The following is a 16,312-nucleotide window of genomic DNA, read 5'->3' as shown; positions in this document are numbered from 1 at the left end:
CTATTTCACCCGTCTCCTCGAGTTTCTTTTTTGTGAAGAAGAAGGATGAAGGTCTGCGCCCGTGCATTGATTATCGAGGTCTCAATAAAATCACGGTGGGTTACAGTTACCCGCTACCTCTGATTGCCCCGGCGATTTAGTTAATGCACGGGGCATGCTTCTTCACTCAACTGGATCTCAGGAGTGCGTACAACCTGGTGCGTATCCGAGATGGAGACGAGTGGAAGACAGCATTTAGTACCATCTCAGGGCATTATGAGTACCTCGTCATGCCGTACGAGTTGAAGAATGCTCCATCAGTCTTCCAATCTTTTGTAGATTAGATTTTCAGGGACCTGCACGGGCAGGGTGTAGTGGTGTATATCGATGACATTCTGATTTACTCCGCTACACGCGCCGAGCATGTGTCCCTGGTGCGCAAAGTGCTTGGTCGCCTGTTGGAGCATGACCTGTATGTCAAGGCTGAAAAATGCCTGTTCTTTCAACAGTCCGTCTCCTTCTTAGGATATCGCCTATCCACGTCAGGAGTGGAGATGGAGAGTGACCGCATTGCCACCGTGCGTAATTGGCCGACTCCCACCACGGTGAAGGAGGTGCAGCGATTTTTAGGGTTTGCCAATTACTACCGGAGGTTTAACTGGGGTTTTGGTCAGGTAGCTGCTCCCATTACCTCACTGCTGAAGGGGGGTCCGGTGCGCTTGCAGTGGCCGGCTGGGGTGGACAGGGCTTTTAGGAAACTGGCTCTGTTTACCTCGGTTCCTGTGTTGGCTCATCCGGATCCGTATTTACAGAGTGGAGGTGGACACGTCTGAGGCTGGGATAGGAGCTGTGCTCTCTCAGCGTTCGGGTACGCCACCTAAGCTCCGCCCCTGTGCCTTCTTCTCTAAGAGGCTCAGCCCGGTGGAGCGAAACTATGATGTGGGGGACCGGGAGCTGTTGGCTATCGTCAACGCTTTGAAGGTGTGGAGACATTGGCTTGAGGGGGCTAAACACCCTTTTCTCATCTGGACTGACCACCACAATCTGGAGTACATCCGGAAGGCGAGGAGACTGAATCCTCGCCAGGCAAGGTGGGCCATGTTTTTCACCCGTTTTGTGTTTACTCTCTCTTACAGACCAGGTTCCCAGAACGTTAAGGCAGACGCACTGTCCCGGCTGTATGACACAGAGGAGCGGTCCATGGATCCCACTCCCATCATTCCAGCCTCTTGTTTGGTGGCACCGGTAGTATGGGAGCTGGATGCGAACATTGAGCGGGCGTCACGTGCAGAGCCCGTTCCCCCTCAGTGTCCAGCTGGGCATCTGTACGTTCTGTCTGCTGTCCGCGACCGATTGATCTACTGGGCTCACACGTTACCCTCCTCTGGTTATCGTGGGATTGGTCGGACGATGCGCTGTCTTAGTGGGAGGTACTGGTGGCCCACCTTAGCTAAGGACGTGAGGGTTTATGTTTCCTCCTGCTCAGTGTGCGCCCAGTGAAATGCTCCTAGACACCTACCCAGAGGTAAGTTACAACCCTTACCCATTCCACAACGGCCGTGGTCGCACTTGTCGGTGGATTTCATAACCGATCTTCCACCTTCACAAGGTAACACCACGATCCTGGTCATTGTGGATCGCTTTTCTAAGTCCTGTCGTCTCCTCCCTTTGCCCGGTCTCCCTACGGCCCTACAAACTGTGGAGGCTCTGCTTACACAGTCTTTCGGCACTACGGGGTGCCTGAGGATATAATGTCTGATCGGGGTCCCCAGTTCGCGTCAAGGGTCTGGAAGGCGTTCATGGAACGTCTGGGGGTCTTGGTCAGCCTTACCTCGGGTTTTCACCCTGAGAGTAACGGGCAGGTGGAGAGAGTGAACCAGGATGGGGGTAGGTTTCTGAGGTCTTATTACAAGGACTCGCTCCGCCACTCCTCCACTACCCTCTCTCCCTTTCAGTGCGTGTTGGGGTATCAGCCGGTTCTGGCCCCTTGGCATCAGTCAGACCGAGGCTCCTGCGGTGGACCACTGGTTCCGGCGCGCGGAGGAGACCTGGGATGCCGCTCACGTCCACCTTCATCGCGCCGTACGACACCAGAAAGTTGGCGCAGACCGTCACCTCAGTGAGTTGGGACATGGTCTGGGGGGACACCGGGGGACATGGTCTGGCTCTCGACCAGAAACCTGCCCCTCCGCCTGCACTGCCGGAAGCTGAGTCCGCGGTTTGTGGGGCCGTTTAAAGTCCTGAGGAGAGTGAACGAGGTATGTTATAGGTTAAAGCTTCCTCCCAATTACCGCATTAACCCCTCGTTCCATGTGTCTCTCCTCAGGCCGGTGGTGGCTGGCCCCCTCCAGGAGGCTGAGATGCGGGAGGTTCCTCCGCCCCCCTCTGGACATTGAGGGGGCCCCGGCATACTCCGTTCGATCCATCCTGGATTCGAGACGTCGGGCGAGGGGCCTTCAGTACCTCGTGGACTGGGAGGGGTATGGTCCAGAGGAGAGATGTTGGGTTCCGGTGGAGGATGTCTTAGATCCTTCCCTGCTGCGAGAGTTCCATCGTCTGCATCCGGGTCGCCCTGCACCTCGTCCTCCGGGTCGTCCCCGAGGCCGGTGTCGACGCGCTGCTGGAGCCACGGCGTCTGGGGGGGTACTGTCACGACTTCTGCCGAAGTCGATGCCCCTCCTTGTTCGAGTGGTGCTCGGCGGTCGACGTCACCGGTCTTCTAGCCATCACTGATCCATTTTTAATTTTCCATTGGTTTTGTCTTGTTTCCTTACACACCTGGTTCCAATCCCATTCATTACCTGTTGTGTATTTAACCCTCTGTTTCCCCTCATGTCATTGTCCGAGATTGTTGGTATGTTATTTTTTGTGTCGTGTATTTTGTAGTAGTGAGCTACGGGTATTGTTGCCCATGTTATTTTATGTACATTTGGTTTTGGAGTTCGTTGTTTGTTTATTCTTTATTAAAACAACTTCAGTGATACCAAGTTGGTTTCTCCTGCGCCTGACTTCCCTGCCACCTACACACACGACGTTGACAAACACTATTTCAAGCATCAGTGACATGGCAGGAGATGTTTTGAAACAATTACTGCTTCGCACACAAGCCAGTGAATTATATGCATTACAGCTGGAGTCAACAGACATCGCTGCCTGGCACAGTTACTGGTATATGTCCATTACGTTTATGGGGGGTCAATTAAAGAAGACATCCTCTTCTGCAAACCACTGGAAACCAGGACATGAGAGGATATTTTTTAAGTACTGGACAGCGTTGTGACATCAAATGGACTTTGGTGGTCAAGATGTGTTGGTATCTGTACTGATAACGCAAAAGCCATGACAGGGCGACATAGTGGAGTGGTAACGCGCGTTCAAGCAGTTGCTCCCAACGCCACTTGGGTATACCGCAACATCCACCGAGAGTCTCTTGCTGCCAAGGGAATGCCTGACAGCTTGAAAGACGTTTTGGACACAACAGTGAAAATGGTTAACATTGTTAAAGCAAGGCCCCTGAACTCTTGTGTATTTTCTGCATTATGCAATGATTTGGGCAGCGATCATGTAACGCTTTTACAACATACAGAAGTGCGCTGGTTATCAAGGGGATGAGTACTGACACGGTTTTTTTAATTGAGAGACGAGCTTAATGTTTTCTTTACTGGCCATCATTTTCCCTTGTCTGACCTCTTGCATGATGATGAGTTTCTCACACGACTGGCCTATCTGGGTGATGTTTTTTCTCGGCTGAATGATCTGAATCTACGATTACAGGGACACTCCGCAACTACAGTTGAAGTCGGAAGTTTACTTACACCTAGGTTGGAGTCATTAAAACTCATTTTCAACCAGTCCACAAATTTCTTGTTAACAAACTATAGTTTTGGCAAGTCGGTTAGGATATCTACTTTGTGCATGACACAAGTAATTTTTCCAACAATTGTTTACAGACAGATTATTTCACTTATAATTACCACAATTGTATCACAATTCCAGTGGGTCAGAAGTTTACATACACTAAGTTGACTGTGCCTTTGAACAGCTTGGAAAATTCCAGAAAATCTTTTGGCTTTAGACGCTTCTGATTTACATCATTTGAGTCAATTGGAGGTGTACCTGTGGATGTATTTCAAGGCCTACCTTCAAACTCAGTGCCTCTGCTTGACATCATGGGAAAATCAAAAGAAATCAGCCAAGACCTCAGAAAAAAAATTGTAGACCTCCACAAGTCTGGTTCATCCTTGGGAGCAATTTCCAAACGCCTGAAGGTACCACGTTCATCTGTACAAACAATAGTACACAAGTATAAACACCATGGGACCACGCAGCCATCATACCGCTCAGGAAGGAGATGCGTTCTGTCTCCTAGAGATGAATGTAATTTGGTGCGAAAAGTGCAAATCAATCCCAGAACAACAGCAAAGGACCTTGTGATGATGCTGGAAGGAACAGGTACAGAAGTATCTATATCCACAGTAAAACGTGTCCTATATTGACATAACCTGAAAGGCCGCTCAGCAAGGAAGAAGCCACTGCTCCAAAACCGGCATTAAAAAGCTAGACTACGGTTTGCAACTGCACATGGGGACAAAGATCATACTTTTTGGAGAAATGTACTCTGGTCTGATGAAACAAAAATAAAACTGTTTGGTCATAATGACCATCGTTATGTTTGGAGGAAAAAGGGGGAGGCTTGCAAGCCAAAGAACACCATCCCAACCGTGAAGCACAGGGGTGGCAGCGTCATGTTGTGGGGGTGCTTTGCTGCAGGAAGGACTGGTGCACTTCACAAAATAGATGGCATCATGAGGATGGAAAATTATGTGGATATATTGAAGCAACATCTCAAGACATCAGTTAGGAAGTTAAAGCTTGGTCGCAAATAGGTCTTCCAAATGGACAATGACCCCAAGCATACTTCCAAAGTTGTGGCAAAATGGCTTAAGGAATACTGTGTTGCATGTACAGAGCAACATTTTATGTGGCGTCATTACATCATGTACCTACGTTATATAGGTATGTGAGTCAGCTTTGACATCGGTTTTGCACATCGGGGTTAAACTAGACATCCGTTATGTTCACCGATATATCGTGCATCCCTAATTATTACTATATTATTATTTGTGCCCTGGTCATAAAAGAGCTCTTGGTCACTTCCCACGAGCTGGGTTGTGACAAAAATTCACACTCATTCTTATGTTTAATAAATGTAATGTATAGTGTTTGTGTGGCAGGCTTACAATGATGTCAAAAAACAACATTTGAGAGTGCGCTGACCCTGGTTCTAGAGGAGGTACGCAGCTGGAGGTTGAATGTTTGAAGGGGTACGGGACTATAAAAAGTTTGGGAACCACTGATCTACACTGATTGAAGTAGATTTAACAAGTGACATCAATAAGCGATCATAGCTTTCACCTGGTCAGTCTGTCATGGAAAGAGCAGGTGTTCCTAATGTTTTGTACACTCAATGTAGATGGCTCTGAGTGAGACCCTTTTGATGATATTTCAGAAATACTTCTATCAGGCTATTAATTGGTGTTTGGAGTTGCAGTAAGCCTAGACTGTCCCATGCCATGTAGTCATGGACTATTATTTTCAGGTTGCCTGGTACTTTTACAGTGCTATTTCCCATCCCATGGCCCTGCCTGATTACATAAGAAAGTAAAAGCTGGCCGCAAGTTTCACAGCCAGCAGCAGCACCACTCCTACTCTTTCCTGCTCCACAACAAAATTAGAGGAAGCCCCCTGAAGGATGTCATGGTGGCCATAGATCATGTGGACCATCGTCAGAGCCGAGAGAGAGACCTCCTTTTGTTAGTAGGTATCTGCTGTTAATTTATCAGCAGGGGAAATACAGTAGCACAGCATTTTCATTCAGTACCAGTTCTGCCTTCCACTCTCATCGGATAGAGAACTAGAGCCAGGCAGGCCCAGGCCTTGATGCTGAGTGGAACGAACTGAACAGTTTGTGTTCCTTGAAAAAGGTGTCTGTTCCACTGGGTCGCGGAGGCCCCTACCACTAGCTTCAACAGAAAAGTAATGGGCAGATTTTATGAGCTTTTTTCCTCATGCTGCCTCTCTCTGAGATTGACAAACGAAGGTAGCAAAATCTTCTCCTGTGGTTCTGACTTACATAGAAAAACTTAGAGAAACAGACTTGGTAGGGTGAGGTGAGGTAGCAGAGATTTCTTGGACATACATCATCGCCATCTTGAGTAGTCAAGCAAACTTCCACTAGGCAAACATTTCAATTCAAATATTGTTGTAGCCCAAACAATGATTTATAGTTTACAACAGTTCCTCCAAGTTCCTCAGAATTAAATAACTGTTCAGCATTACAGTCCGCCAAACCTGATAATAAAATATGAATTATCCACAAAATAGAAAAAGCTGATTGGACATAAATTACATTAAAAGTTCTGAGCAACTGTCATTGTTTCCAATTTGTTGAGAAACATGCAAATAATGATCCACTCATGGGTTTATCTACAATAAAGAGCTTGGCACTTGGATCAATAGAACCACTGAATGGGCTCACTTGTAATTAGTGTGTGTGTGTATGGGTGTGTGTCCTCTGTGTGTGTGCTCTGTGTGAACGCACCGCGCTTTGAACTGCTATGTGTGTCTCAGTCCCGGTCTGTGAGTGTGTAGCCCCACCGATTTAAGAGCCAAGGTTCATTTACTGTCACAATTCATACTGTACTGTACGGGTGATCTTGAGAACACAAGAAACATTGATCCCTTGCCCCTCGCCTATGACACTTAACAGTAAAGCCCTCATCATAAAGCTGGTCTGAGAGGAGAGGCACAAAAGGCATACCTATGTGTGATAAACACTCTTTGCTGTGAGATATGGCTGGAAGGGCTTTCCTCCATGAATAAAATCAGAACATTCTAGTGTGTTCTTATGACACGTGCCTTGGGGGTTACTTGGCATAATTGGACAAATTGACAAAAAACATATACCTATGTTTAATCATTCCTTTTCAGAATCAAAGTCATTCTGTGAGGGGGGGTTAAAAGGGCCTTTGATTTGACTCATTCCACTTGAACAGAATAGTGAAATATGATTAACTGTGACCTTAACGGAGCAATTAGCCCCAAAGCATAGATCAACTAGAAAGGCTGGGGACTTTAGAGCACCGTGTGCCACTGGTACTGTACGCATCTGTACTAATTAGAGAGATTGTTGCTCAAGCTTGCATGAACGAAGAATGTAACTTCAAACAGAGCCTTAACAATGGACATCTTCATCACAGCTAGGCCTAATTATTACAGCCGTGTGAGAGCGGAGAGAGAGAGAGCATGCTAACTTTTAGCCTTAACTATTAAAGTAAGGGGTTCTCCTTCTCCACTGGGCTCTTATTCAACAAGACATATTTCCTCTGTCTGCTTGTGGGATTTCAAGTCAACATTTCTCCATGCCAGGGAGGGAGGGAGGGGTGCAGTCAGAGGTTTGAGGTCTATTCCTCGGGCTATGCTCATGTTTCTCTTGCAGTTAACTCGTTCTGTTGTCTTTGCCTGTCTAGTCACACTGAACTAGAGAACAACAGTAGGTCTATACTGTACATGACGGTACAACTATGTTGTGACAATCAATGTCATCTTAACATACGGTGGAAAAGGGGCACCTATCACCAACATAGCTACTAGACTGTACTTGGTCCTTGACGTTATGATGAGAGCTGACTGCATGCATTTCATTGGGATTCATTCTTCATGTGCTATATTGGAACTAGAGGTCGACCGATTAATCGGAATGGCCGATTAATTAGGGCCAATTTCAAGTTTTCATAACAATCGGTAATCTGCATTTCTGGACACCGATTATGGCCGATTACATTGCACTCCACGAGGAGACTGCGTGGCAAGCTGACTACCTGTTACATGAGTGCAGCACGGAGCCAAGGTAAGTTGCTAGCTAGTGTAACAGTGTAGGTTCCGTCCCTCTCTTCGCCCCAACCTGGGCTCGAACCAGGTCACCGATTGAACCGCTATTAGCGCGCACCACCGCTAACTAACTAGCCATTTCACATCGGTTACACTCACCCCCCTTTTGACCTCCTCCTTTTCCGCAGCAACCAATGATCCGGGTCAACAGCATCAATGTAACAGTGTAGGTTCCGTCCCTCTCTTCGCCCCAACCTGGGCTCGAACCAGGGACCCTTGCGCACATCAACAACTGACACCCACGAAGCATCATTACCCATCGCACCACAAAAGCCGCGGCCCTTGCAACGCAAGGGGAAACCCTACTTCAAGTCTCAGAGCGAGTGACGTTACTGATTGAAACGCTATTAGCGCGCACCACCGCTAACTAACTAGCCATTTCGGTTACACTAGCATTAAACTTATCTTATAAAAAACAATCAATCTTAACATAATCTAGTTAACTACACATGGTTTTGATATTACTAGTTTATCTAGCTTGTCCTGCGTTGCATATAATCGATGCGGTGCCTGTTAATTTATCATCGAATCTCAGCCTACTTCGCCAAACGGGTGATGCATTCGCAAAAAAAGCACTGTCCTTGCACCAATGTGTACCTAACCATAAACATCAATGCCTTTCTTAGAATCAATACACAAGTATATATTTTTAAACATGCATATTTAGTTAATATTACCTGCTAACATGAATTTCTTTAAACTAGGGAAATTGTGTCACTTCTCTTGCGTTCTGTGCAAGCAGAGTCAGGGTATATGCAGCAGTTTGGGCTGCCTGGCTCGTTGCGAACTGTGTGAAGACCATTTATTCCTAACAAAGACCGTAATTAATTAGCCAGAATTGTACATAATTATGACATAACATTGAAGGTTGTGCAATGTAACAGCAATATTTAGACTTAGGGATGCCACCCATTAGATAAAATACGGAACGGTTCCATATTTCACTGAAAGAATAAACGTTCTGTTTTCGAAATTATAGTTTCCGGATTTGACCATATTAATGACCTAAGGCTCGTATTTCTGTGTGTTATTATATTATAATTAAGTCTATGATTTGATATTTGATAGAGCAGTCTGACTGAGCGGTGTTAGGCAGCAGCAAGCTCGTAAGCATCCATTCAAACAGCACTTTCCTGCATTTGCCAGCAGCTCTTCGCTGTGCTTCAAGCATTGTGCTGTTTATGACTTCAAGCCTATCAACTCCCGAGATTAGGCTGACAATACTATAGTGCCTATAAGAACATCCAATAGTCAAAGGTATATGAAATACAAATGGTATAGAGAGAAATAGTCCTAGAATTCCTATAATAACTACAACCTAAAACTTCTTACCTAGGAATATTGAAGACTCATGTTAAAAGGAACCACCAGCTTTCATATGTTCTCATGTTCTGAGCAAGGAACTTAAACGTTAGCTTTTTTACATGGCAAATATTGCACTTTTACTTTCTTCTCCAACACTTTGTTTTTGCATTATTTAAACCAAATTGAACATGTTTCATTATTTATTTGAGACTAAATTGATTTTATTGATGTATTATATTAACTTAAAATAAAAGTGTACATTCAGTATTGTTGTAATTGTCATTATTACAAATTATTATATATATTTTTTAATATACACTGCTCAAAAAAATAAAGGGAACACTTAAACAACACATCCTAGATCTGAATGAAAGAAATAATCTTATTAAATACTTTTTTCTTTACATAGTTGAATGTGCTGACAACAAAATCACACAAAAATAATCAATGGAAATCCAATTTATCAACCCATGGAGGTCTGGATTTGGAGTCACACTCAAAATTAAAGTGGAAAACTACACTACAGGCTGATCCAACTTTGATGTAATGTCCTTAAAACAAGTCAAAATGAGGCTCAGTAGTGTGTGTGGCCTCCACGTGCCTGTATGACCTCCCTACAACGCCTGGGCATGCTCCTGATGAGGTGGCGGATGGTCTCCTGAGGGATCTCCTCCCAGACCTGGACTAAAGCATCCGCCAACTCCTGGACAGTCTGTGGTGCAACGTGGCGTTGGTGGATGGAGCGAGACATGATGTCCCAGATGTGCTCAATTGGATTCAGGTCTGGGGAACGGGCAGGCCAGTCCATAGCATCAATGCCTTCCTCTTGCAGGAACTGCTGACACACTCCAGCAACATGAGGTCTAGCATTGTCTTGCATTAGGAGGAACCCAGGGCCAACCGCACCAGCATATGGTCTCACAAGGGGTCTGAGGATCTCATCTCGGTACCTAATGGCAGTCAGGCTACCTCTGGCGAGCACATGGAGGGCTGTGCGGTCCCACAAAGAAATGCCACCCCACACCATGACTGACCCACCGCCAAACCGGTCATGCTGGAGGATGTTGCAGGCAGCAGAACGTTCTCCACGGCGTCTCCAGACTCTGTCACGTCTGTCATGTGCTCAGTGTGAACCTGCTTTCATCTGTGAAGAGCACAGGGCACCAGTGGCGAATTTGCCAATCTTGGTGTTCTCTGTCAAATGCCAAACGTCCTGCACGGTGTTGGGCTGTAAGCACAACCCCCACCTGTGGACGTCGGGCCCTCATACCACCCTCATGGAGTCTGTTTCTGACCGTTTGAGCAGACACATGCACATTTGTGGCCTGCTGGAGGTCATTTTGCAGGGCTCTGGCAGTGCTCCTCCTTGCACAAAGGCGGAGGTAGCGGTCCTGCTGCTGGGTTGTTGCCCTCCTACGGCCTCCTCCACGTCTCCTGATGTACTGGCCTGTCTCCTGGTAGCGCCTCCATGCTCTGGACACTACGCTGACAGACACAGCAAACCTTCTTGCCACAGCTCGCATTGATGTGCCATCCTGGATGAGCTGCACTACCTGAGCCACTTGTGTGGGTTGTAGACTCTGTCTCATGCTACCACTAGTGTGAAAGCACCGCCAGCATTCAAAAGTGACCAAAACATCAGCCAGGAAGCATAGGAACTGAGAAGTGGTCTGTGGTTACCACCTGCAGAACCACTGCTTTATTAGGGGTGTCTTGCTTATTGCCTATAATTTCCACCTGTTTGTCTATTCCATTTGCACAACAGCATGTGAAATTTATTGTCAATCAGTGTTGCTTCCTAAGTGGACAGTTTGATTTCACAGAAGTGTGATTGACTTGGAGTTACATTGTGTTGTTTAAGTGTTCCCTTTATTTTTTTGAGCAGTATATATATATATATATAAATTGGCCGATTTAATCGGTTTTGGCTTTTTTGGTCCTCCAATAATCGGTATCGGTGTTGAAAAATCATAATCGGTCGACCTCTAATTGGAACTATGCAGTAGTCCTACTGTGGCAGGCTCTGGGATGGCTTGCTTGCTTTGCTTGGTCATTACGGTACAGTAACAAGTTCATGTGTGCTGATTCTTTAAGTTCTAGATTTCAACCACAGATTGACAGTCATACGGTGGTGGGATGGCTTGGTTTGCTTGGTACAATACAGTAAGAACTTCATGTGTGCTTACACTGTGAGGGGAAAGCTTTAATATCCTGCAGTGATTAGCACCAGAACAGAGGCAAAGCCCAGGCTTGGGATCACCATGAGCGCTGGCTATTTAAAGTAAAGCCTAATTGAAACTGAACCAACATTTCCCTGAAGAGAAGAGATCTTCTCTTTTGTATGTCGCTGCTGGTTTTAAGGCCCATGCTGGGACCAGAGATGGGTGTTATGGAGACTTTAGCCGCCACACTAACTGCTTGGTCAGTCAGTGGCTGTGATTCCATGCATGATGGAATCTCTCTTGGTTAACAAGTTTCTTAATCGAGCACAGATTTACAAACGGTGTCGTCAACATCATTGCTTCCATTAACACGGACTGAATGAAGGAATGGAACACCAAATCATTTCATTAAGACCTACACTGGTATCAAATAGCCTATAGGCCTCAAACCTCAAGGTAAAAAATATGTACAAATGCCTCCATCAACTACAAACAACCTAATGACATGCATAACATAAGGCTAAACTTAGCATAGGGTAAACAGAACAGTTTAAAATAGATACTTGAGCAAATTTTATGTAAAATATATATATATGGTCCTAAACAAGTGCCTAAACTTCATGGAAGTAGAAAACTGCTAATACATTCTCTTGAATGGGCCTACATTCCATTAAATACAGTGTGAGTGGGAAATATTAAACTTTTAACCTCATCTTTCTGGGCTAAGTAATTGAAGTAAAGCAGAAATCTATAAACTTCTTATGGCTCAGGCTGCCAAATATTTCCTTTAAATGGAGTTGGTGGGTTGGGTTCTCTGGGACCTGCCTGTGTTCCCTCCTCTCCTCACACTGCCCAACTGCATAGCATTCACAGGGCTATACATTCCCCTCCCTTCCAAATTGGGGCACACTTCAAAATAGTAGGGCTATTTATAGTTCTGGCCGTCCAGAATCATAACAGCAACCTGTGTAGCAGACTCGTACACAAGTCAGTCTAGTCATTACTACCCAATACGTTTACAGCACTATGCATACTGCCTGAGATCTGTGAGGTAGGCCTGTGGACGTTGGGGAAAACTTTGAAATGGGCATATAGGCCTAGATGTGTAAACTTGAAATACAAACAATACAAACACCTCCCAGGTGTCTCTTACAGTCTGAGCCTTTGGACAAAAATAGTATAATATAACTAAGATCAAACTGAAGATCAATTGAAGTTGAATTGCTTTCATGTCTTCTTTTTTTAAATAAACATTTATATGAAATAGCCTAAATCTGTCCTTCTGTCTTGAAAAACAGCTCAAACACAACCACCGATAGGGCTTGGTTCTCAAATGCAAAGAATAATGGTGACTTCAAGGTCCATCAAAGGCTAAAGGATTAATACTACTACGCATTGAAAGCCACATGCTGGGTGGCAATCGTGTGACAATCTGAGTGTGACAATCTGAGTGTGACAATCTTCTAGTGGCATTGTTTCTCCAAAGAAAACAAAAAGCTTTACTGTATGTTGAACAAACAGTAAACTATGCGACCCTGCATTCTGGGCCACCTTAAAGCCACAATCTGTGTTTCAGCCCATTGATTGAACAGCAGGAAATATCCCAGATTGTGCCTTAAAGAGCATACGTAGGCCAGCTTCCACCTGAGCAGGTGAGGCCCGGTCTTGCAGGCCGTTACGTTGCCTGCCCGCCTTACTGTCTGCCTACCAACCTACTACACTGCCTGCCTGCTACACTGCCAGCCTGCCACACTGCCTGCCTGCCACACTGCCTGCCTGCTTGCAGATCATCCCCTCCATACCACACCACATGATCGCTGGATGAAGCTCACTGCAGTCCTCTGGAATGCTGGGAGCAAATTCTTTCCACATAGGCTATTGGATAAAAAAAGAGCAATGCCCTGAATGGTATGCACTGATTTGTAGGCCAAAGAGTGGTGATGAAAGAAGGCCCTCAGGCAGTGTGCGGGCCGGGGCATTGGAATGTGCAGCTCTGGCCTGTTCAGCTGTGGAGCTGAGCTGCTTGGGCTATGAGGGAAACAGGAGCTGGAGCTGGGCTGGAGGAGAGCTGGGGCTGGGGAGCTGAGCTGCCTGGGAGGGGAGCTGGGCTGAAGCTATAGGGAAGCTGGGGCTTGAGGGGTTGGGCTGGGGCTGGGGCTGGGACTAGGCTGGAGATGCTGGGGCTGGGGAGCTAGGACTGCGGCCGGAGCCCCTCAGGGGTGTGTACTTAGTCCCCTCCTGTACTCCCTGTTCACCCAAGACTGCGTGGCCAAACATGACTCCAACACCATCATTAAGTTTGCTGACGACACAACAGTGGTAGGCCTGATCACCGACAACGATGAAACAGCCTATAGGGAGGAGGTCAGAGACCTGGCAGTGTGGTGCCAGGACAACAACCTCTCCCTTAATGTGAGAAAGACAAAGGAGCTGATCGTGGACTACAGGAAAAGGCGGGCCGAACAGGCCCCCACTAACATCAACAGGGCTGTAGTGGAGCGGGTCGAGAGTTTCAAGTTCCTTCGTGTCTACATCACCAACAAACTATCATGATCCAAACACACCAAGACAGTCATGAAAAGGGCATGACAACACCTTTTCCCTCTCAGGAGACCAAAAAAACTTGGCATGGGTCCCCAGATCCTCAAAAAGTTCTACAGCTGCACCATCAAGAGCATCCTGACCGGTTGCATCACCGCCTCGTATGGCAACTGCTTGGCATCTGACCGCAAGGCGCTACAGAGGGTAGTGCGTATGGCCCAATACACCACTGGGTCCAAGCTTCCTGCCATCCAGGACCTATATACCAGGCGGTGTCAGAGGAAAACTCCAACAAATTGTCAGAGACTCCAGTCACCAAGTCATAGACTGTTTTCTCTGCTACCGCACGGCAAGCGGTACCGGAGCATCAAGTCTAGGACCAAAAGGCTCCTAAACAGCTTCCACCCCCAAGCCATAAAAGACTGCTGAATAATTAATCAAATGGCCACCGGACTATTTACATGCCCCCCCATAATTTGTTTTGTACACTGCTACTACTCACTGTTATTTATATATGCATAGTCACTTCACCCCTACCTCCATGTACAAATTACCTCGACTAACCTGTACCCCCGCACATTGACTCAGTACCGGTATCCCCTGTATATAGCCTTGTTATTGTTATTTTATTGTGTTACATTTTATAATATTTTACTTTAGTTTATTTGGTAAATATTTTCTTAACTCTTTCTTAAACTGCACTGTTGGTTAAGAACTTGTAAGTAAGCATTTCACGGTAAGGTCTACACATAACTTTTGATTTGATTCTATTTGAAGGACAAATGGAAAACAGGTTTTTAGACATTTTTGCAAATTTATTACAAATAAAAAACAGAAATACCTTATTTACATAAGTATAAGACATAAGAGACTCGAAATTGAGCTCAGGTGCATCCTGTTTCCCTTGATCATCCTTGAGATGTTTCTTCAACTTGGAGTCCACCTGTGGTAGATTCAATTTATTGGACATGGAAAGGCACACACCGGTCTATATTAAGTCCCACAGTTGACAGCGCATGTCAGAGCAAAATCCAAGCCATGGGGTCAAAGGGACTGTCCGTAGAGCTCCGAGACAGGATTGTGTCGAGGCACAGATCTGGGGAAGGACACCAAAAAATGTTGGCAGCATTCAAGGTCCCCGAGAACACAGTGGCCTTCATAATTTTGGAACCACCAAGCTGGCCGCCCGGCCAAACTAAGCAATCGGGGGAGATGGGCCTTGGCCAGGGAGGTGACCAAGAACCCGATGGTCACTTTTCGTGGCTGTTTATTTACCACCACAGACAGATGTATAAGGAAATAAGCAAACAGGAAACCACTCACCCAGAGGCGGCGCTCTTAGTGGCCGGAGACTTTAATGCAGGGAAACTTAAATCAGTTCTACCAAATTTCTATCAACATGTTAAATGTGCAACCAGAGGGAAAAAAATTTGAGATCACCTGTACTCCACACACAGAGACGCGTACAAAGCTCTCCCTCGCCCTCCATTTGGTAAATCCAACCACAACTCTATCCTCCTGATTCCTGCTTACAAGCAAAAATGAAAGCAGGAAGCACCAGTGACTCAGTCTATAAAAAAATGGTCAGATGAAGCAGATGCTAAACTACAGGACTGTTTTGCTATCACAGACTGGAACATTATCTGGGATTCTTCCGATGACATTGAGGAATACACCACATCAGTCACTGGCTTTATCAATAAGTGCATTGAGGACGTCGTCCCCACAGTGACTGTACGTACATACCCCAACCAGAAGCCATGGATTACAGGCAACATTCGCACTGAGCTAAAGGGTAGAGCTGCTGCTTTCAAGGTGCGGGACTCTAACCCGGGAAGCTTACAAGAAATCCCGCTATGCCCTGCGACGAACCATCAAACAGGCAAAGCGTCAATACAGGGCTAAGATTGAATCATACTACACCGGCTCCAACGCTCGTCGGATGTGGCAGGGCTTGCAAACTATTACAGACTACAAAGGGAAGCACAGCCGCGAGCTGCCCAGTGACACGAGCCTACCAGACGAGCTAAATCACTTCTATGATCGCTTCGAGGCAAGCAACACTGAGGCATGCATGAGAGCATCAGCTGTTCCGGACGACTGTGTGATCACGCTTGCCGTAGCCGACGTGAGAAAGACCTTTAAACAGGTCAACATTCACAAAGCTGCGGGGCCAGATGGATTACCAGGACGTGTGCTCCGGGCATGTGCTGACCAACTGGCAGGTGTCTTCACTGACATTTTCAACATGTCCCTGATTGAGTCTGTAATACCAACATGCTTCAAGCAGACCACCATAGTCCCTGTGCCCAAGAACACAAAGGCAACCTGCCTAAATGACTACAGACCCGTAGCACTCACGTCCGTAGCCATGA

At 46.2% G+C, this 16,312-nt stretch overlaps 1 protein-coding gene across 3 annotated transcripts in view; it reads right to left on the bottom strand.

The window, feature by feature from the left end:
- The window catches only part of LOC106579904 (growth factor receptor-bound protein 10), a 90,656-nt gene that overhangs the window by 64,928 nt on the left and 9,416 nt on the right, over positions 1–16,312 (bottom strand). The gene's annotated exons all lie outside the window — the stretch shown is intronic.

The sequence above is a fragment of the Salmo salar genome, chromosome ssa02 (genome assembly GCF_905237065.1).
Source record: "Salmo salar chromosome ssa02, Ssal_v3.1, whole genome shotgun sequence".
NCBI classification, from domain to species: Eukaryota; Metazoa; Chordata; class Actinopteri; order Salmoniformes; family Salmonidae; genus Salmo; species Salmo salar.
Note: the sequence above shows the minus strand (reverse complement) of the source record. Positions and strands in the feature narration are given on the sequence as shown.